This window comes from Vombatus ursinus, unplaced genomic scaffold, assembly GCF_900497805.2.
Source record: "Vombatus ursinus unplaced genomic scaffold, bare-nosed wombat genome assembly UNPS02014821.1, whole genome shotgun sequence".
Classification (NCBI taxonomy): Eukaryota; Metazoa; Chordata; class Mammalia; order Diprotodontia; family Vombatidae; genus Vombatus; species Vombatus ursinus.
The window spans coordinates 32,581,373-32,604,977 of record NW_020954599.1 but is presented as its reverse complement, the minus strand read 5'-3'; the positions used below and the strand labels follow the sequence as shown (position 1 = coordinate 32,604,977).

General features: G+C 36.9%; 1 protein-coding gene across 4 annotated transcripts in view; it reads left to right on the top strand.

The window, feature by feature from the left end:
• STOX2 (storkhead box 2) overlaps positions 1 to 23,605 on the top strand; it is a 316,380-nt gene that overhangs the window by 65,207 nt on the left and 227,568 nt on the right. For 2 of the 4 annotated variants that reach the window (XM_027837497.1, XM_027837498.1), the window contains exon 2: positions 16,768 to 16,928. The exons of the other annotated variants lie outside the window; for them this stretch is intronic. The gene's annotated coding sequence lies outside the window, so the exon portion shown is untranslated. The remainder of the gene's footprint in view (positions 1 to 16,767; positions 16,929 to 23,605) is intronic. 4 annotated transcript variants of the gene reach the window in all.

Below are 23,605 nucleotides of genomic sequence, written 5' to 3'. Positions count from 1 at the left end.
AAAAGTTGTTTAAAAAAACTAGCCAACCCATCAGCCAAATCTGTTGTTATATATAGTGTTCAATACTTCTGCAAAGAAAGGCAGTGCATTTTCTCCTGTAGGATTGTCTTTTGCCTCTTTTTGTATTCCTGGCACTTAGCACAGTGCCTCCTGGTATGTAGTTGGTGCTTAATAAATGTTTGTTGGTTGATTGGTTCATTGATTGAGGATTTTTTTTGTTATTTCCTTTTACATTGTTGTCATGTGTATATTGTTTTCTAGGGTCTACTCACTTCACTTTGCATCACTTCATATAAATCTCATTCTTCTCTAAATTCTTTTTTTAAAATTTTAGATTTATATACTAAAACTTAAATATATAATAAGAAAAGAAAAAGAAACGTTATAAACTTAAATATTGAAACTTAAATACAAAATAAGAAATAAAACAGCATTGTCCTGTGCACAGCAGAACGTGAGAGGATTAAAAATATATAGCAATAAATTTCCATTTCAAGAAAGCCCATATAATAAATACTACATGTTGTGTTGAGAGCTGTCCATCTTTTCTTTGCTTCCTTGTAAGTTTTCTTTTGTTCTCTGCTGTACACTTTTTACATTGTTCTTTTTGCCTCCTTCCTCCCCACCCCCCAGAAGGCTACAATTAAGCGTGGACATATATATTATATATATATATATATAAAATATATGTGTGTGTATGTACACATACACATGAATATAAATACAAATAGTCATATACACACAATATATATATATACACACATACATACATATACCCTTACTTACATATACTTACTTACCCATACACGTACTTAGATATTTATAATCATACTCATACTCATTTATAATGAGTATACTCATTTATGATCATACTCATTTATAATGAGTATACTCATTTATGATCATACTCATTTATAATCATACTCATATCTAGACATATCCATTCATATGTATCTATGTAAGACCATACTAATTTGTTTCTCTGTATGTATCTATGTAAGACCATACTAATTTGTTTCTCTGAGAGTGGATAACCTTTTCCTTCATAAGTCCAAGTCTTTCCACATTTTTCCAAGTCCACTTAACATAATTTCCTACACCACAACAATATTTCAACCTTATACTGTCTAATTTTTTTAAATAGTCCAAAACAATGTTGACGAATATGGCTGATACATAGGGTAGTTTCCCTATTTTTCTCTTTTGATTAAATCTATTTTAGCCTTAATTTTGTTTGAGATCATGATTACCGTCCCCGCTTTTTTTCCCTAACAAATTCTGCTCCTGATCCTTATTTTATTTTTGTGTGTATCTTTTATTTCCTATCCCTCCTGACTCCTCTACTTTACTTCTACCCACTACCTTGCCCTCCTATTACTTAACCCACCCCACCAACAATCCCTTCCTTGTCCTTTCATTCCCATAAATTGAAACACTCTTCTATACCCCCCTTTAATCTTTTCCCTCACCCTCCCTCCTAAAGATCCTTCCTTTATTCCCTCCCCTCTCCCTATTCCCTTAGCTTTTTATTTCTTTCTGAATTTAGAAGACTTTTATACTGTTCTACATATATGTGTGTTGTTCCCACTTGAACCCATTCCCAATGAAAGTAGGTTTCCAGAACTACCAGCCCTTCTCCCCCATCTAATTCCTCTGTGCTTGTTCTTCCTCTCACATATCATTTGTATATAGGAGTAGGGAACCTGTGGCTTTGAGGCCACATGTGGCCTTCTAGATCCTTAAATGTGGTCTTTTGATGGAATTAAAATTTTATTTTATATTTATCTCCAAAATTTGGATTCCATCAAAAAACTGCACTTAAGGATCTAGAAGGCCACATGTGGCCTCAAGGCTGAAGGTTCCTAAACCCTGGGTTTAGGATAATTGCTGTTTTTAGCTGTTCCTAAATAGTTTTACTTTTAAAAATCATATCAGACTCAGATCTATCCCAATCTTTCTTATGAACTACTCAATTACTAGTAACAATCTTAGACATACGTTTTACATTTCCTCCTATAAAAGGTAAACAGTCTGTCCTTATTGAGTGCCTTGTAATTAGTCTTTAGTATGTACCTTTTATTTCTCTTGGCTCTTGTATGTTAAATCTAGTAAGTTCAGGTTTGTTTTTTTTTTAATAACAAAATCCTGAAAGTCTGACAATTTACTGTGTTCATTTTTTTTTTCATTCAGGATTATGCTTAGCTTTGTTAGGTATGATATTTTTAGCCAGAACCCCAGTTCTTTTGCTCTTTGATATATAGTGTTCCAAGACCTACGGTCTTGTAGTATCACCGCTGCTAGGTCTTGTGTGATTCTAATTGTGTCACCATCATATTTAAATTGTTTTTTTCTTGTTGCTCATAATATTTTATCCTTGAGCTGGGGGTTTTGGAATTTGACTATGATATTCCTGTGGGTTTCCTTGTAGGTTCTTTTTTGGTGGTGATTGGTGGTTTTTTCTATTTCTACTTCCCCTTCTTGTTCTAATGCTTTAGGACAATTTTCTTTATTTCTTGTATTATTGTATCAAGATTCTTTTTTTGATCATAGCTTTTAGATAGTCTGATTATTCTTATGTTTTCTCTTCTTGCTCTGTTCTCCAGATCAGTTGTTTTTCTTATGAGATATTTCACATTCTCTTCTGTTTTTTCATTCTTTATATTTTGTTTTATTATTTCCTGGTCTTTTACAACTTCACTGGTTTCCCCTTGCCCTATTATGATTTTTAAGGAGTCATTTTCTTCCTTAAGATTCTTTTCTAATTGGTTTACTTTCTTTTCATAATCTTGTTTTTCTTGGATTATTCTTACTTTTTTTAAAAATTTTTACTCAATCTCTGTCCTCTGGTTTTTAAAGTCTTTTTAAAGTTCTTTAATTAATTCTTTTTAGGCAGGTGACCATTTGACATTACTCTTTGGGGTAGAAGAGGGTTTCTTTCCTTCAGTATCCTTCTCTGAAGATGAACCCTGGTCTTCTCTATTTCCATAGTAACATTCTATGGTTGGATTATTTCTCTTTTGCCTGCCCATTTTAAAAAATTTTGTAGCAGCTTATTTTTTGTAATCACCTCTAGTCCTGGGGTATGGGGGATGGTATCTCTGGCCTCAGATCCTCCTTCAGTTCTCCCCTCTGGCCTGGAATGGAAACCAAGACCTCCAGCCTTCTGTAAGTGCCCACAGCCAGTGGCGTCCCTGCCCCATTGCTTCTGCACTCACCAGGCAGCAGAGGTTCTCTAGATGTTCTCTAGCTCAGATGCCCAACTCCTTTCACCGTCCCTGGGATAAAAGTTCCTGTGGTAGGGGCCAAGGCTGTCTCCCAACCCAGCTAACCCTAGGGCTAGCAGCTTGTTGTTTAAGCAGGACTATCTTGCAGGTATTTATTCTTTACAGAGACTAAACCTCATCCTGGGATTTTTCTTCAGACCTTCTCCCTCTATCCCAGGAGGTCCACTATTCTATCCCAAGTCTTGTTTATTTTTAACCACTCTATGTTCACTCTGAGGTACTCCTTTTTTGAAAGCCTAGAGAGCTTGGAATTTTCTGACCTACTCTGCCATCTTTCCAGAATCCTCCCCAAATTCTTAATATTCTTTTATGATGCAGTTATGTTCTACTTCAATCATGTGCCGCAATTAGTTTAGTCCAGGGGTGGGGAACCTTTTAATATTGTAAGGCTGCATTGGTATTTAGCTGCAATCAAATAAGTCTGTATTCAAAAAACTTCAATTAGATATTCTTAAAAAAGTACATTATTTTGTAAAAATCTAATTAATATGTACTTATCAGTTTCAAAAAATTAAAACTGTTCATTTTAAAGCTAACTACCTTTTAATGACTTTGTTGTGTCTGATTTTTGTTGGAAAGCATTTGAATATTTGATTGCAACATGGAGGTCCCCAGTTTCGGTTGATACTCTACAGGGGTATTAGCCATTTGTGACCTTAAGGGCATCTTGATTTGGGTTAGGTAGGAAAATGTAGATTCACAGCAATAAGTGGTTGAAAAGCAAGAAAGCATTTTTTGGGCATGTTGCTGAAGGCATGAGTATTCTTTGCCAAGAAACTCCAAATGCAGCCATGACTAAAATGACTGAACAACAACAACAAAGAATTTCTAAGTGATTTAAGGTTACTCATTTACTTCAAGGTATTATGGGTTATCAGTTGGCATCAGTCTGAATAGTCTGGGAACTATTGCTGTCTATTTACACCCAAATTTGTTTCAGGTTCAAGACTAAAATAATCTTCAATTTTCCATTCTCAACACTAGAGGTCAATATGAACAAAGAAATGGAGAGAGGCTGGTTACGTGCTATTCATATAAACTGTTTAATATCATAGACTCATATGTAGAATTTGAGAACTGAAAGGGCATTGGAGATCAAATGGAACAGTTTTTTTTGAAAGATACAGAGGTAGACATGACAAGGAGATATGATATGACTTGGCGGTAGAAATGACAAAACCTAGCAACTGATTGGTTATAGAGGATGAGGGAGAAAGAGGTCAAGAATGGCCTGAGGTTGCAAATGTGGGGGACGGAAAGTATGGTGGTGCCCTTTACCAACAGAAAAAGGAACTTCCCGAGGAGGGGAGATAAGCTTCATTTCGAATATGTTGAGTTTGAGATGTCGATTGAATATGTAAAATGAGGGAGACCTAAGAGTTGAGAATAAAAATATGGTTATGAACTTGGGAGACTGAATGAATGGTGATATTTTTCATAGAAATAGGTAGTCTTGGAAGAAGGGAACATTTGTGGGGAAAGATAATGAGTTCAATGTTGGACATACTGAATATGAGATGTTTCTAGGACATAGAGTTTGAAATATCCAATTGACAGTAGGTGATGGAGTCTATTCTGAGACAGCCTGACGATTAAAAATCGTGACTATTCACCTTTTTGTAAAATTTCATGTTTTGTGGTCAGTCGTGTGTGTGTGTGTGTGTGTGTGTGTGTGTGTGTGTGTGTGTGTGTGTTTTGGATAAGGGACTGGGTGGTCAATTCTTCGTGCTTCAGGGATATTGACCAGACTATTTGGTTTTCCTTTTTGTTATTTCTTTTCTGGTTAGCAACTCAGAAATGAAAGGGAGAAAGGATAGCATTCAAATTTATAAACTCAAGGACTTGATTTTTCTGATTTCTGATATTGAAAGACTGAAGAACAGGGTTTGAATCCTGGCCCTGACGTTTACTAGTTGTGTGGCCTTGGATAAGTCACTGTACCTGTCTGGGTTTTAGTTTCCTCAACAATAACATGAAGGTGTTGGACCAGATGGCCTTCTTGAGTTACAAACATCTTGTGATTCTGTAACTATTCCAGAGCAATACCTGAAATGTTCTTCTGCCATGTCTCAAGTTATAAGAATAATAGAAAGAACGATGAATTTGGAATCAAGAGACCTAAGTTCCTATCATCTCTTAAATTCTCTGAAAATCAGTTCCCACATCTGTAAAATGGAGACAGTAATGCTGTGGCCCTTTGCTTTGGTGCTGCCAAACGTGACAGGGAAAGCTGTTAGGTTCCAATCAAGGAGGTTTTGAGACTCAGGGTGATGTGCACCATCTGAGCTGGGCACCAGGTGGCGCTCCTCCCTACCCTTACCTCCTTATAAACTGGCTTCTGGACTTTGCGTCTAAGGAGTCATTATTAGTATTTATTATTTAATGGTAATATTAAAATAGTGATTTCTGCAATCATCTTGGCTTAGCTCTCGCTCCTTATAGTAATTCTTATTCTCTGTAGCCATCTATCTCTCTCTCTTTCTCTCCTTCTTTCTTACTTTCTCCCTCAAAATCTCTGCTGTTTTTCTCTGATGCTATCTTTTTCTGTGTCTCTTTGTTTCTGTCTACCTATCTCAGTTTCTCCCCACCTTTGCCAGTATTTTAAGCAGTCAGATGTATGTGTATGTATATATATATGTATGTATGTGTATATATACATACATACATATATAGATATATATGTTTTTGTTGGTGTTGTGTCTTGTTTTTTTTTTTTTTAATGGACCTGTGACTTCATCGGTATAGGAAATTCCCAGTAAGGAAATTCCCTCTACCAGTGCAGGTCCTGCCTTTTCTCCAATTTCTAGTCTGAGCTGCTCGTGAAACTTGACTGAACTCAGCTGAGAGCTATTATGTGTCAGAGGCAGAATTTGAACTCTGGTCTTCTTGACTTTGAATTCAGCTTTTGATCCGCTATGCAACATTATCTCTCATTGTATAAATTATTTCTGTTTTATATGCATAAAATTTCCCTAGGTTATAATACAAAAACTCTCTACCTTACAGGGTTGCTGTAAGAATTGAATAAAATAATAAATGGAAAGGATTTTTTAAAATTGTAAAGTAGAATGTTAGCACCGAAAGGAATTCGAGAGATCTCACCCAACATTTTTATTTTACAGACGAGGAAGCTAAGGCACATAGAGGTGGCTTTTATTTAATGTGACTTTTCTGAAATCAAAAAAGACGTTCATGGAACAGATGGAACTTAGAATTTCCAACTTCAGGCCTCATACTCTTTCCCCTATACGAGGCTACTTCCCTATTGCTCTTATCATTATGTCTCTACACTATTGGGAATGAATGAATGCAAAAGTATTTGTTAAGCATCTACTATGTGAAAGCGAGATAGCCCCTGTTCTCAAGGATCTTATAATCTAATAATGGAGACCGCACGTAGAGGGCTGTGATAGTCAAGGAAGGGAATTTTGATTCGTTCAATTTCTAAAGGTGATGAGTGCAGGAATAGGGCAGACAATGGATGCGCCATCTCTAGCCTAGGTAGTGTTTGACTCTAGTTAGTGTCAATCTAATCACAATTCTTGGAGTAAGAATTGGAGAGCAGGAGAGAGGGCAGCACAAATATGGAGGCAGAGCAGAAAATGACGAGGGTGAAGACGACGGTACATCATCCCAGGGAGTGCACAGTGGATTGGTTTAGCTCCTTCTAGGCATTCTCTCTAGTAGTCCAGTTTGAAGAGTTAAGTGGTAGCAGCAGAATGAATGCCATATTTTTCATTTGTCCATTTAGGAATTCTTTAGGCACTGGTATATGCCTACAGCTTGCCTAGTAATTTAAATGGGAATTTTAAGGATATAGAATTTTGCCCAATTTGCTTTAATTTCTAAACAAGTACTTGCCAAGTCTTTCCACCGTTGCCCTGAGAATTTATTGTATATTTATTTTGCCTCCCTAAAAAACCAATTAGGACATATGTTGGCCTGTGATTGAGTTGTCATTGGTCTGTTCTCCTCATGGTTAGATGCTAATAACTGACTAGTGCCCCAGTCCCATTTAACCACTTAACAATGATTAGGCTTTACTAGGGATATCTACTTTGCAATTGCTGGGCAATCAATATTTATTGCAATTAAATATAAATATTTGTAATTTATATTTTTTGCAAAATATTTATTGTGCAGTATTTACAATGAATACTTTGCAAATAAATATTTTTACAATTTGCAAAGAAAATGTTTGCAAATAAATATTAATTTGCAATTAAATACGCACAGTTTTTTTTAGGAAGAACAATAGTACAAATATTCCCCCACCTCCCATGACACCACGGATCATAGTCTTCCCTAGACCTCCTTGATCTCTGGAGAGAAAGAGGGCTGCTGTCTAGATGGGGCATAATTGCCAGATGAATTTTTGTTTTATCTGCTACTGTGCTGGGTCCTGAAGGACTGTCTTTGCTCGTCTGGGACAATGCTGAAGTTGAATACAAAATGCAGATGCTGGGATACTGAGACACCACGCTCCACCTAAAATGAAAGAACAGACAACCAAGGCAGGACAAGATCCCAGGACTATATTCACAGGGCATCTTGGCCTTGGAGGGAAGAAAGCCCAAGGCGTCTTCCTTTATAGCGCTGTCTCTCACTGGACCCCATGAACAGAGGCCTCAAACCAAGATCAGAGCAGCAGTAGAGACTAGATTGAGGCTGCCCCAGACCTTTTTTGAAGATGCCCTCAAGTTCTGGCTACACAATCAATCAAAAAGGGCTTCTCCTGTCCATATGGTTAGTAAACCAGAATCTATTACTGAACGTCTGTGTGTGCTCCTTGGACTCTCCAACCCTTGTAATCAGGACTCCCCCCAAAGCAGGCTCTTTATCCTCTTTAGATGAGGGGATTCCCATAGATATGCTTTACTCCTATCTTGTAGGTTGTCTTTGCACTGTCTTCAGTTTTGGTGTACATTTTATTCTGTATAGAACTTGTTCGTACATATTTATTTACTTGTGGTCTCCTCTGTTAGATTGGAAGCTCCTTGAGGGCAGGGAGTATTTTTTGCCTTTCTTTGTATCCCCAGCACTTAAGACTGTGCCTGGCTCACAGTAACTGCTTAATAAATGTTTGTTAACTGACTCACTAGAAAGACCAGCACAATCCTAGTGAGAATTTCAGGATAGTGTATTAAATTGATGTTAGAAAAATCTGATAAATTTTCAGTAGTAATGGCCTAGACTTTTTTCCTTCCCATTTTCTCTTGTGGTGGTATATGTTGTTTAGGTTATTGAACCTCTGGGTGGGGCACATCTACTTATATTTCCATGGGCATCTTGGGTGACCTATGGTTTGGTCCTGTATTGTTAGGAAGCCAGGATGTAAACTGCTTCTGAGGGAAGATGAGAGTACCTGGAAATTTGACTTTAGTGCCCTATGGCTAATTCTTTATGCCTGGCCACACAACCAATTCCCATGTGATTTTCAAAGAATTCAATTTTATTTTATTTTCAGTTCTTAATTCTCTTTTTCTCATCTCCCCTTCTAAGAAAACAAGAAAAACAAAACCTATTACAAATAATATGTAGCTAAACAAAATAAATTCCCATATTAGCTATGTCTGTTTCAACCCCCGCCTCCCAAAAAAGCTTCAGTTTACACTCTGAGTCTAATTCTTCTCTGTCTGAAGGTAGGCAGCATGTTTCATGAGTCTTCTGGAACTCCAATTTTTCCATTGTGTTGGTCAGAGTTCCTAAGTCTTTGAAAGATACTTATCTTTACAGTATTGTTATTGTATAAATCATTCTGGTTCTGCTCACTTCACTTTGAATCAGTTCATATAAGTCTCCCTAAGTTTTTCTAAAACTATCCCCGTCATCATTCTTAAAGCACAAGAGTGTATTAAATTGATGTTAGAAAAAACTGATAAATTTGCAGTAGTAATGGCCTGGACTTTTCCATCGCATACATATACCATAACTTTTCAGTCATTCCCTGGTTGATGAGCACTCTTTCAGTTTCTAATTCTTTGCCACTATGAAAAGAATTGCCATTGATATTTTTGTACCTATGGGTCCTCTTCCACTTTCTTTGATCTCTTTGGGGTATAGACCAATTAGTGGTATTTCTGGGTCAAAGAGTATGCACAGTTTAATAGCTTTTTGAAGAAAATTCCAAATTGCTTTCCAGAATGGCTAGACCAGTTTATAGTTCTACTAACAGTGCATCAATACACCTATTTTTCCGTATTCCCTCTAGCATTTGTCATTTTTCTTTTTTGTCACCTTTGCTAATCTGATGAATATGATGTTGAACCTCAGAATCATTTGAATTGTTTTAATGTGTATTTCTCTAATTACTAGTAATTTAGAACATTTCTTCATATCACTTGATAGCTTAGATTTTTTCTTTCAAAAACTTCTTATTAATTAAAGGATATTATTAATTAAAGGATATTAGTATTCTCTGTTTATTACCTGTGTCACTTGTGAAGATTATGTAACAGTAGGCATCTTTATGATAAAGCTATCAACTAGTCTAGGCATTAATGTAGTTTATTAGGTTTAGAAAGTAAGTGCAGAACATGTACAGCTAGTCATATCACTTGAAAATATATATTATATACATATACTTTGTGCACTAAAATGAGTCAATTTGATTAGGTCAGGAATACCATTAGATCAAAAACTACCAGACCTTTTTGGAAAACTCCTTTTGAGAGCTTATTGGATGAATAGCTTTCATCCCAATAAAGAAGGGTGTGATATGATTCTAAAGAATTACCTGGCTTTGCTTTTATTTGCTTTTCTACAAGGTTAAATGAGAATATATATATATATATATATAAGTATGTATATGTGCATATACATATATGTATGTATACATACATATAATTATATTCTCCTGTTTTTTCATAATGTAATTTCAAAGATGCCTTCAAATAGAAAAATTGGATGCCAAAAGGCATTTTGTCATTCATTCCTGAAAGCATTGTAGCTTTGTACTTTTCATGTGCATCTCATTTTCCCTTATAAGTAAAGCTGGCCAAACAAACAGTAATAGGATTGTACAATCCACTTGATCTTTTCACACTCATTGAAACACAGATACGTTAAAAAGCTGCTACCTAGATAATTTCTCATTTCACTGAGCATTTGTATGAAACACATGTATTTGAAGATGTAAGCAGCTGACCTTGCTGGATATCCAGTTGCAGCAGGCATTTAGCAAAAACTTACTCAAAAGCAAAATCAATTTTTTTATATAGAGTCTATGCTACATAGATTGCCTAATTTAGTAAACTTATTTATTAAATACTTTGTGTGTTCATGGTAGCAGGTATTTCATCTTATTTTAAAAAAGAAATAAAGGAAAATACAACTACCACAAGTAAACGTGTCAAGCTGCTTAGTTAGAGATGTGTCTGGATGTTTGAACAAAGAGGTAAAAGTACCTATAATTGAGTCATTTTTGGTATTTTTGGCAGGTCATTGGACTTGGACCATGTAGGCATTTTTCATGCAATGCAGATTACACTTGTAATCTCCATGCTTTCTCATCATGTGCCATCTTTGTCCATGTTTTCCCATAAAGCTTCCATAGAGTATTATGACCTGGGACTTCCTCTTATATTCCTCTGATATTCTAGGGAGTACCAGTGTGCCACTTGGGCTTTGATCACTTTGTTTTTCTAGTCTTATGTGTTGTTGATTTCCTTTTTCATATGTTAATTGTTATTAATGTGCTGAAGCTTACATTCTAAGATCATTGTGCTCCATGATTTGCAGCTATATTGTCATCAAGAGAATATTTTTGTTAATAAGATGGGTTTTGCAGCACTGAGTATTTTGTGATCATTAAGAACACTGTACATTTCTCAAATTATACCCAAGTCTGTCTCCTTCTACTAAGTTTTCTGATTAGTTTACTAATCAGTATTCTAGTATTGGTCCAAGATCTACTTATTCATGGATTAATTCAATAGACTGTAATTTTCATCCACTTAATATTTTCTGCATGGTTGATTAGAACATTCTCTCGTATTAATGTGGATTTCAGTAAGGAAATTTTGTGTCCAGCAAGAACCTGGGGTCACTTCTATACCATGATGCGGTATCAGTATAGGATTTCTGTGGAGTTATCTCATTAGGTATTAAAACTTTATAGGTGATAAATATTTCAATGTATATAGCTTCTTCTAAAGTTTTGTTTTAGCTCCTGCTCCATCAGGAAAGCCATTCAGATATATAAATCAAGTTACTTTATGACTGTATGCATTTCACAATATGTGCTAAATAGATGTATACAAAGTGAAATTAACTTGTGATAGTAAGGACTGAAAGAGTAGTCATTTTATTTCAACTCCACTTCTTTTTTTTCTCCTTTTCCTTTTTCCCTTCCTTGTTTTTCTACTGGAAATAGGGTCTCTCCATCTTTCCCAGGCTGTAAGTGCAGCGGTCCCTCTGCTGATTGGCACAGGAGCTCTGTCCTGCTCTGTTCCCTGACCTGGGCTGGGTTACTTCTTCTTAGGCTGCCCGATGGCCCTCCACTCCTAAATGGCACCATATTGCTGCCATACTTTGTTTGTATGTCTGATCAGCATTGTTCACTGCAGCTCAGAATTCCTGAGCTCAAGGAATCCACTTGCCTCAGCCTTCCCAGGAGTAGAGATCACAGATGTGTACCATCCACCTGGTTCAACTCTATTTCACATTGCCCCACCATACTACTTTTGCTCATTATTTTTTCAGTAACTATTGATTTTTGGTTTTGGCCTATGAGGCTTCACAGCAACGTATGCCTAGTTTTAATGTTTCTCCTTTTTTTTTTGACTCTTCCATAAGATTAAGACAATCTCTAACAAATGGAATAGGATATCACAATAGCTTTTAAAAATAAAGCATTTCTCCACCTAACTTCTCCATTGGTAGAAAGATATTGGTTGGATCTCATTTGGGAAAGTTGCTTTCAGTGATCACAAATTAGTCCCTGCAGCCAGTGCCCATTTCCTTAACATCAATATCTAGAGGATACCATAAATCATAGACTACCACCATCTTGGATGTATCAAGATTACAAGGATCCCAAAGGTCAATGGAAAGATACGTGGTAATCATTACCAGGTTGCAGCATGCTACTAATGATGACTTTAGAAATGATGCAGAAAGACGGCATAATGTATTGGATACAGAGCCAGCCTCAGAGTTATAAAGACCTAGATTTAAGTGTTGCCTCTGATACATACTAGCTGTATGACCCTGGACAAAGACTGCTTACCTTCTTTGTTTCTGCCCCCAGTGCTTGGCACAATGCCTGGTACACAGCAGGTGCTTAATAAATGCTTATTGACTGAATGACAGCCACTGCAAAAGTACAGACCAGAGCTTCAATGTCATGCATGAGGAACAGCAAAGGCCAGTGTATATAACTGGATCATAGAGTGCATTGATATTGTTCAGTCGTTTCAATTATGTCTGACTCTCCATTACCCCCTTAGGGTTTTCTTGGCAAAAATACTGAAGCAGTTTGCCATTTCCTTCTCCAGCTCATTGTACGGATGAGGAAACCGAAGCAAACTGAGTTAAATGATTTTCCCAGGGTCACATAGCTAGTAAGTGACTGAGTCCAGATTTGAACTCAGTTCTTCCTGACTCCAGGCCTGGTAGTCTGTCCACTAGCTGTCCAGCTCAGGTGGTAGCTTATTCAAATACTCTATTTGCTCTTACTGATGTGGGGCCTTTCTTCACTGATGCAGACCATAACCCATCCATTCTGTGTGACTCTTGTCCATATACTCCCATAAATTCACTACAGAGGGTAGGGGACATCAATGTCTTTAGAACCTTTTTCCACTTTCTCCTGATGTTCTGAGGGTACCAGTGGAGCCTTTTGGCTGTCCCTTTGCTACAAGACCAGCCTAGCTTGTCTTTCTAATAAAATGTCATTTTAACTTAACTATCTGATTTTGTGTTTTTCCCTGGTGCTTCTTTTTTTTCCTAAGGAAAATTCCATTTTCTCAGGAACAAATGTGTTCTTTGGTCTCATAGGTTTCCCTCCCCACCCACATCGCTTCATGTCAAAACAAGTATGCACCAGAGTTGAAAGAGATGTAGGAAGAGAAAGGGATATAATTAAAAGCAAAAGTGTATATGAATTAAACACAGCATTAAATAATGAAGTTTTAATTGTCACTTGGAAGGAACCATTAATTGCATGCCTTCCATACCCTTTTGCTTCTCTTCCAATCCCTTTCACCTGTCCTTGGCCCATCCTCAGGAGAGTATTTTTAAAGTTTGTGTGAGTAGGTGTAAACATTGGATTTAACATGATGGGCTAAATTCTAAAGAATTCTAGGGCACATTTTCTAGTCTAAAGAGGCTGAGATTTAAAGACATGAAGTGGTTTCCCACTAGGAAGTTGGCACAGCTCACTAGTAAGGTAGTATTAGAGCTTGAGGTCTCCTGATTCTCAAGTCCAGGACTGGGATGATGGTGGTGGGAATAGAAAAGACAGAAATCATGTACTGGGCATTTTTAAAGGTGGTTTACAGTTTAACCTTTAGTCATACGACAGATTTTTTCACATATTATTTAGTTTGCTTCATTCTACCATGTATTTTCATCACCTAGCTAGGCCAGCCCTAAAAAATAACTTAAGGGGGGAGAGCATTTATTGAGGCACGTCCGAGATACCGTGGGGAATAACATCCATTAGGTGAGCCTCTTTTGTGGAGCCATTACAAGATCCTTGTGATGCTTAACAAACATCTTTAGAATATTTAAAAATAGAGTTGTGAAGAACAGTTGCAAAGAGTTGGGAAGTAAAAGCATTTTTAAAAATTGCATTTGTATTTTTAGAGATTAATAATACCCATGAAGGTAAGCGTGAGTACAAAGAGTACTTTAATTGTAAGTAAGAAGGTGGTTAAAAGATTTAAATGTACTGAGTCTATTTCTACCAGTGCAAAGAAAGCATATTGTTCACCTTTTGGAAAAAGCATCAACTCTTACAGGTGAATGGGCTGCCCTTTAAAATATATCAAGTGAAAATTTAACGTATGGATATTATTATCTAAAAGAGTTAGCTTTCATAGCATCCCTGAGTGGCAAGGCCATCTGTGCTGAACTAACTCAAAATGCTATAATAAAGCCTTAATTTAGAATTGGCTCATATTTCTTTGATTCTATAATGAGTAAAGAAACGTAGTCTTGGAGAAGTAAACTAACACCTATGAAATTGTTATTATTTATTATACTCACCTAAATTGACATCATACTTGAAATTCATTGATGTAATTAATTGAGGCCTTTTTATGATGGAATTCAGTGGACTACCATAATTATACTGAGAGAAAAGTCAGCAGGACAAGATGGATATTCAAATGCATTAATGCTATCTTGGGTAGGTAGAAATTTAAGAGGGGAAAAAATTAATGACTTTGGTGTCAGAGGCTGCCTTCTGATAAAAGGAACTTGAGTCGCTCCAGGGACCTCTCATTTCTCTCTGACTTGTTTGCATCCAGATGAACCCTGGTAATGAAGACATTTGGATTATTTTCCCTCCACCCTGATGGAATGGAGGAACTCCCATATTCAGCTCATTTTGCCCCACTCAGGTGGCAATTAGGAATGCCAGTGCCTTGTATTTCCTCAAGAGGTGGCCATCAGCTCTTAAGCTAGGGAGGAATTATCATAAAATAGGTTTTATTTACACAGCAAAGGACACAGCAATGGCTCATACCTAAGACCACAGAGCCAAAAAAATCCCTTTCCATCATTCCAGTCTCTGTTACTTTTATGCCCTTCCCCTCCCCCTTAAGAAGGCAATATGGTGCCCTGTAAAGAAGAGAGATTTGGAATCAGGGACCTAGATTTAAATCCTACCTCTGATACATCTTATGTTGCTACCTGTGTGAGTTAGAGGACCTAATTCTGTAATTTATGTGACTTTGGGTGAGTTATTCAGTCTTCTGGGCTTCAGGTTTCTACATCTGTAAAATAAAGAGGTTTGAACCAAATGATCTGTAAGGTCCCTTCTCGCTCCAAATTTTGTTATTTGTATCCCGGTTCCAACGGAGACCTGTGCTATGCCTTTGACTAATACTACTGCCCCCAGAGGGCTTCTGACAGGGGACAAGGACAAGAATTTTCCCACATGTCCCTGCCTCCCAGTCACTCTTCCTATTCTATTAATTTCCTGTTGCTCATAACTGTGGTTTTACTCTGCTCCCACAGATATGGTTACTTCTTCTTCCAGGAGATGGTGGCAGCAGCATTCAGGTAGCTGAACCTAGAAAAACGGACAGTGTTTTAGGGATAGCCAGAGCCAGGAGGACCCTAGGTTATTTACTCTCTCCAGAAGTGGGTACTAGCTGAACCAGGCAGGGGTTGATTGTGTTAGTTTATTCGTGCCTAGGGCCATAATGGTTCTGATCTATTTTCTCTTTCTGTTCCTTTTAACACTACAGCCCTCCATTGTTGCTATGACATTCCTGGTCCTTTTCCTTTTGAGGTTCCTTTTAGGAGGTTACTGATCAATTCTATCTTAGCTTTGCCCTCTGTTTCTAATAGATCTGGGCAGATTTCATTTATGATTTTTTGAAATACAATGTTCAGCCTTAAATTTTAATTATAGTTATGGGAGAGTCCAGGGATTCTCAAATTATCTCTCCTTAACCTGTTGTCAGTTGTTTTTGACATCAGGTATCTTTTATTTTCTTCAATTTGTCAGTCTTTTTATCTTGTTCCAATAATTTTTGCTGTCTTGTCTTCGTGAGATTTATTTATTATTTATTTATTTCAATTTAGTCTATTCTGTTTTTCAGTCCATTTCTTTGTCGAGGTTTATCACTTTCTCTTCTGTTACTTGTTATATTTCCTCTGTCTGTCTGTCTCCATCTCTCTGTGTCTCTCTCCCTATCTCTCTCCCCATTTCTCTCTCTGTCTCTCTTTCCATCTCTCTCTCCACTCATAGGTCCAATCTCAGTGCTGTTCAACACAGAAACTTTGACCTCCATTTCTGATCTGGGCCAGTTCACCCCTCTTTAGGTATTCTGGTGGTTCCCTTCTCTGGGACTCACCCTATTGGTGTCAGACTTAGTGTGAACACTGGATCAGCTTTAGCTCTGCTGTAACTCAGAGCTCCTGAGCTCAAGCAATCCACCAATCTCACCTTCTCCCAGTAGCAGGGATTATAAGCATGTACCACTATGCCTGGCAATTTTTAATTTGTTGTATCATTTCTTCAAGTCACTACTGTGGGCCTTGTGGAAACTTCATTTTTTTTTCTTTGAGTCTCTTTTCAGTTCTTAGGGAGCCATTCAACTTCTTTTGGGAGCATCTCTAGTTTTTCCACTAATATTTGATATTGGTTGGTGTTTTCTTGATTTACCCATTTCTCCAACTTTTGATCTTGCATTGGGGCTTTGTGCCAGGGCCATGCCCTAACTCCCTGCTGTACTTTTGGTGGGGTTTTAGGTCCTGTTTGATCTCATCCTGGGTCCCTGGGCTGACCTCTGTCTCCCATGCTTAGATCTCCCTGGATCTTTGGAATTCAGAGCATTGGATCTTCACGGATGCCGAGCATCGCAACACATCGGTAGTCACAGGTCTCTGGTCATTGACTGCTGTTACTCAGGTATTTCCAAGAATCCTACCCTGGAGCTTTCTGACCACATGCTAAGACTTCCTCAGGTGAGCCGTCCTCTCTTTTTGTCTTCAAACGCAGAGCTTATCCTGTCTCTGGTCGTGGTGGGAGGCTACTCTGTGCTGGTATTGGTGTTGTTGGAAAGGTCTCATTGCCTATTGCCTGTGGGCTTTTGGGATCAAAGAAATAATTCACTGTTGTTTCTGATTTGAATTCTTGATCATTATTCGATCTGACATGAATGTCAGGTTTTACTCTAGTAGATATGTGGGAACTGGGTGGGCTGTTTCCTATTCAGCCATCTTGGAAGGAAGTAGCCTCCTATTTTTAACTACCAGATTTAAGGTGACTTTTTTGTATGTACCCTTCTCTCCCAGATACTGTGTGGGTTGTTTGCCAGTTACTCAGCATCTCTCTCAGAATCTCGAGATTTGTGAAAGGCATTCTTCCTTTTCCTTTCTCTTTTTTCTCCCTCCAATTCTTTGTTGTTCTCCAAGGTGCTGGGTTGGGCCATGAAAATTAGCTGTTTCTGAAAGCCCTTGGAGCATAAGAAAGGGAAAGAGTTGAATGTCATTATCCCAATGATTCCTGCCATCTGGTAGAACCATAGGAGCTTTTTTTCTGGGTCAGAAATTACTACTATTGTTGGCAACCTTAAGGGGTATTTGTGTGAAAGGTATGAGTAGGATTATATAAACTTTCATTTTGTGTAGAAACATAAAGAATTAAAAATTTTTTTTATTAATTTATTTTGGTTTATCAACAATCACTTCCATATGCTTTTGAGTTTAAAATTTTTCTCCCCCTTCCTCCCCACCATCCTCCCCAAGACGGTACACAATCTGATATAGGCTATACATATACATTCCTATTAAACATATTTTCACATTAATGATGTTGTAAGTAAAAATTAGAACCAATAGGAGGAACCACCAGAAAGAGGAAACAAAACTCAACAGAAGAAAAAAAATAGCAATTCAAATTCCCTAGTTCAGAAACATATAGAATTTGACAATTGATAGTCAAATCCAAGTTAGTGAGGTAAGTAGTTTTTATGTCAGATTTGCCCATGGTAAACTTTTGGTAAAAGTCTCAGGTTTAAACACCACCACCACTACATCTAATCTTGTAAAACTCTAATCAGTTCAGTGACCAACCATGACTACAGAGGACTGTGCAGGAACCAGAATAAGACGCATATTTTTGGACATTGCAAATGTGTGGTTTGGTTTGGTTTTGACTTCTTATTTGAGACATGATGGTGCTTTTTTTTAATTTGGGGAGGAGGAGGGTTTGTGAGTGAGAGAAATTTTAAAAAAAACCTGGCTACAATATTTTTGTAGTTTATACTAAGCAAAGTGTTAGGACGTTATGGAAAGAACACAGTTTCAATTTTAGCTTTACTATCAACTAGCTGTGTGACCGTGGTAAAGTCATTTTTCTCTTCAGGACCTCAGTTTTCTCATTTGCAAATTGAAAGATTAGACCAGGAATTCTTAATCTGGGGGTAAGTTCCCATGAACTTAGGGGAAAAAATTCATCTTTATTATCTTTAACCTCTAATTGATATTTAGCATTTCCTTCAATTCTGATTTACCCCACCGCTCACATTATGCTGGAAAGGGGTCTATAGACTTCACCATACTGGCAAGGGGTGCATGACACATAACTAATTAAAAAACTCCTAGACTTTAGATGGACTTTTTTTTGGACCAGATGTAATTTCAGTGATATAGCAAAACTCCTGGTAAGGAAAACCCCTCTACCAACGTAGCTCAGTATGTACTCTCTAAGTATAGTCTTTGAGAATTTCTGGGATTAGGAAGAGGAGGAAGAAATGAGTGGTTAAGTGACTTGCTTGTGGTCAAATACTCAGCATGTGTAAGACATGGGACTTGAACCCAGATCTTTCTGACTGAAGTCAACTTTTTATTCATTAGACAACACTGCCTGTTGAATTATACTATCTTCATGTCTCTTCTGGCTCTAAAATTCTTTGATTTAATGCTCTGATTAAATGTTTTGCTTTAATGGTTCTCTGATTAAATGCTCATTGACTTAAGTTATGATGTGTTTGAGAACACTGAACCACCATAAACTGAAGAGGTACAATATTGTACTAATATCATGGACCAGAATTTCTTGATTTCTTGAGGCTAGTTAGGAAGCAGAAAGATTCAAGTTAAGAGAGTGAATATGATTAGGGTTAGATTTATCTTGCCAAACCTGTCTCCCTTTAATAATGATAATAATAATAACAATAAATAGCTCTTTATACATATTATCCAATTTGATCTTCACAACTACCACGTGAGGTAAGTCCTATTATTATCTCCATTTTACAGATGTAGAAACTGAGGCTATGTGACTTCCCAGGGATATATGACTACTAGGTGCTTGGGCGATATATGAACTCCTCTTCCTGACTTCAAATGTAGTACTTAATCCACTGTGTTATTTAGCTATAAGTCACAAAAAATAAATATTTGTGAAGTGAAGATAAGTCCATGTTTTTCTTTCATTTGCAAAGGAAACTGCTTAGAAAGGGTTATTTCAAACAAGATTTATATGTTCCTTTTAATTCAAAGTTGCCAAATTAAAAAAGATGAATCACCAAAAGTTTTTGTTGGCCTTCAACTTTGAACAAAAGAACTTTTAAGTGGTTTCCAAGCTTAGTACTAAGGTGCTTTTTTTTTCCCTATTCTTAATTAAAGACCAAATTACAAAACATTTGTCAGTCACTTTTTTTAATTTTTAATTTTAATGAGTATACAATGTTATTGAAGAATAGTCATCCACTCAATCAATAAATATTTATTAAGTACCTACTATGTGCCAGAACCTGTTCTAAGCATTGCTGATACAAAGAAAGATGAAAAACAAAAAGTTCAGCTACTAGACCTGCTAGGGATGTGAGTTGAAGACATTTTTTTTTAATAGTAGCTTAAGGTACTATTATATTCCATGTGATATAAAAGTAATAAGAAGGCTTTCATTATAAAACACATATAAGCTCTATCTCCTTCCAGCATCTTCTGACTACATAACCTTTTTTGACCTGAAAATTCAGCCTTCACATTCAAAATAATTTCATCCTCAAAACCCCCAACTTCTTCTCCTCTGGATTTCCTTTTTTAAAAACTTTTTTCTCTGATTTTCTCCTCCATATCACTTACATTGTAAAAAAGTAATTTTCTTAGGAGTCTTTTAAGGATTTCCTAAGTAAGAGGCGTACTGGTGATACTTGTCCTTCATATTAGAGGCAGCCTCCCCCCATGCAGTTGACTTCTTTATGTAGACATTTTGTTTAAAATGCTGTGGATGTGTATAGAAAGCCTAATTCTGGGTCCAAATTATGTTTTCTTCTACTGTCTCTTCTATAATCAGTGTTCTCATGAAACATTTCATCTTTCTGTCTTAGCTAAAAACAGTGTGTGGTTTTTGAGAGATGCATGTTGTCATTCATTTAAGGGAAAGTTTATACTGTCAGCCTAAGTTTATGCTTGTTGGTATTCTTGAATGTAAATCTCTGATAATGAGAAGGAAGAGACATCATTATAAAGTAGCTGTTAAGACAGAATTATCTTCTCCTCTTGGCCGCCTCACTGTTTTGCCAAGGTCTAATGCTTGGGTCAGTTGAATATTTTTAGAATTGGGAAATGTCTTTAGAAAAACAAAAGTGGACGCCAGATCAACAAATCCGTGTACTCTCTTGACTCTACTAGATGTTCTGGTATTTGAAGGTCAGTGAAATCAAACTGAGCTATTTTACTGTGATATGAAATTTGCATTATTGCTCTTTTAGGGATTTCATATACATTCTACATATTGGACATCTCTATTGGGTTTTGAACTGGGTATGAGACTGTGAACATAATATAGTTGCCTGGACTCCTTTCTCACTATTTTGTGGATCCTTTTGGTTCTTAACCTTTTAAAAAGAAGATTAGTTTCAAGAAAATTCTTGTTTCAAGGGGTCCAAAAAAGATAATTTTCATTAGAAAATTAAGCCATCACTTGCTAGGAAATTTATAAGATGAGTCATTTAACTGCTTCCCTTTTTTCATCTGTAAAATGATCACATGTGATTTATCTTTGGTGGAGACTGTGGGTGGAATATTCAGATAATAATGCAATTAATGACATTGCTTATAAAGTGCTTTGAGTTATTCAGGTCCAGTTCCTTAGTAGATTTGTCATGTTCTAAATGTTGCTTCCTCCTTCTGTCCCAGAAAAGAAAAGCCCAATACATTTGTTTCTCCTATGACCTTGGTCCTAAGTTCCTCATAGATTTTCCTATAGTTGTTGATATTATTATTGGTGCATATGCTGGGGAGAGACTGGAGAGTGCCTCATACCTGTGTTTTCTTTGTTTTTTGTTTCGTTTTGTTTTGTTTTTTGTAAGGCAATTGGGGTTAAGTTACTCGCCCAGGGTCACACCTATGTTTTCTTATAAAGTTATTCATGGACTTGATAAATGCTGAGGGTATTCACTTTCTACCATACTCAAGAAGATGGTTCATACTTGTAATATGGTGCTCCCATTTGTAATTGTTATTTTATGTTTAATCTTCAATGTTCTTGGTAAAGATCAGCTTTTTTTTAAAGAAGGGTTGAAAGAAAAATTAATTTTGAGCATTCATTTCCATTTTGCTGCTTAGTCATGGTGCAAACAGGAGACAAGAAGAGCTGAATAGGTTATATTCTCATGCCAGTGATAGAATTATCCTAGGGCTGAAAATCCAACCACACCTTTAAGCTAAAGAGAAGTCTTATATTTCAGTAATGAAGAAAATGATATGTGGATTTTTTAAAAAGTCTGCTATTAACATTAACATCTGAGCAGCTAGGCTGGGCAATGAATAGAGCTCCAGGCCTAGAGTCAGGAAGACTCGAGTTCGAATGTGGCCTCAGACATTTACTAGCTGTGTGACCCTGGGCAAGTCACTTAACTCTGCCTCAGTTTCCTCATCTATAAAACAAGCTGGAAAAGGAAACGGCCAACTTCTTCAGTATCTTTGCCAAGAAAACCCCAAATGGGATCATACAGAATCAGACATAACTGAAATGACTGAATAACCACAACAAATTAACATATCTCATGCACACTCTCATTTCTCCTCTGGTGCTACCAGTACTATGATTCAGGTCTTCATCTCCTCACACCTAGACAATTATGATAGTCATCAGGGCGACCTCCCTGCCTCAAGTCTCTCCCATTCCAGTCCATATATCACTCAACCATCAGAGTGATCTTTCTAAAGTACATGTCATAAAGGGCGCGTCTCACCATATCATAGACTCCAGCGGCCCTCTATTACTCCCAAGGTCACAGATAAAACCCTTTTTGACCTTTAAAGATCTTCGTAACCTTGTCCCCTTCTACCTTTCCAGTCTTCCTATGCTTTAGTCCCTCCATATATTCTGTGATCCAATGACAGTGGCCTCCTTGCCATTCCTCAGACTAGGTTTTCCATCTCCTGATTGCATTTTCACTGGCTGTCCCTCATGCCTGGAATTCTGTCCCTCCTCCTCTCTCTTTCCCGCTGACCCCGACCTCCTGTAAGTCCAAGCTAAAATCGCACCGTTTACAAAAAACCTTTCTTGCCCCGCCTTCATGCTCTCCTATCTTTCATTTACCTTGTATATGTCTTGTTTACTTGTTGTCTCCCCTACTAGATTATAAACTCCTTGCAGGCAGGGGCTGTTTTCCTCTTTTCAGTGCTTAGCGCAGTGCCTGGCACCTGGTAGGTGCTTAATAAATGCTTGTTGACTTAATAAAGAATTAGAAACTATAATGGAAACATGACTTTCATTAACATGACTTTTTAGTTGTTCAGCATAGTTCGTTAAGAGACACATGTGAATTACATGTTAATATATTATATAATGTGATTCATATATTATAATTATGCTATATCAATTAATATATTATATATAATATAATTAATATATTAATACTTAAATGGCTCCAACAGTTGGAGGCCTTCCTTTAGCACTTGGGATATTCCTATTTTCCATTACTCTCTCTACCAGCCTGACCCACATCCTTTTCTGACCACATGTTTCCCACATAATATCTTTTATGCCACTTCTCATATACGAATGCACATTTGGCAAGTTGTTTTTGAGAGGAAAAAAACGGCTCATAACTAAACACTCAAAACACAACGGTAATTGTATTTGGAATATGTTGTAGCCTACTTTTTTCTACCTTTTTCTGTTGCCCTTCAAGTTACCCACAATTCTTATTTTTTAGAAATTGTGGTATTCTAGGATTTACAAGCTTTTAGTATTATTGGAAGAATATTGATATTAAAGAGATGGGGTTTTCTGGGAAGATTTATATCAACTGATGCAAATGAAGTGAGCAGAACCAGGAAAACATTGTACACAGTAACAGAAATGATGATCAACTGTGAATGATTTATCTATTCTCAGCAATACAGTGATTTCAAGACAATTCCGAAGGACTTGTGATGAAAAATGCTGTCTCCCTTTAGAGAAAGAGCTGATGGTGTCTGAATGCAGACAGATGCATACTTCTATGTTTTCTTTTGTAACATGACTAATATGGAAATATATTTTGCACGACTGCACATGTATAAGCTACATCAAACTATTTGCCTTCTCAAGGAGGAGGGGGGGAGGGAGGGAGGGAAGGGAGACAACTTGGAACTCAAAATTTTAAAAATGAATACTAAAAATTATTTTTACATGTAAT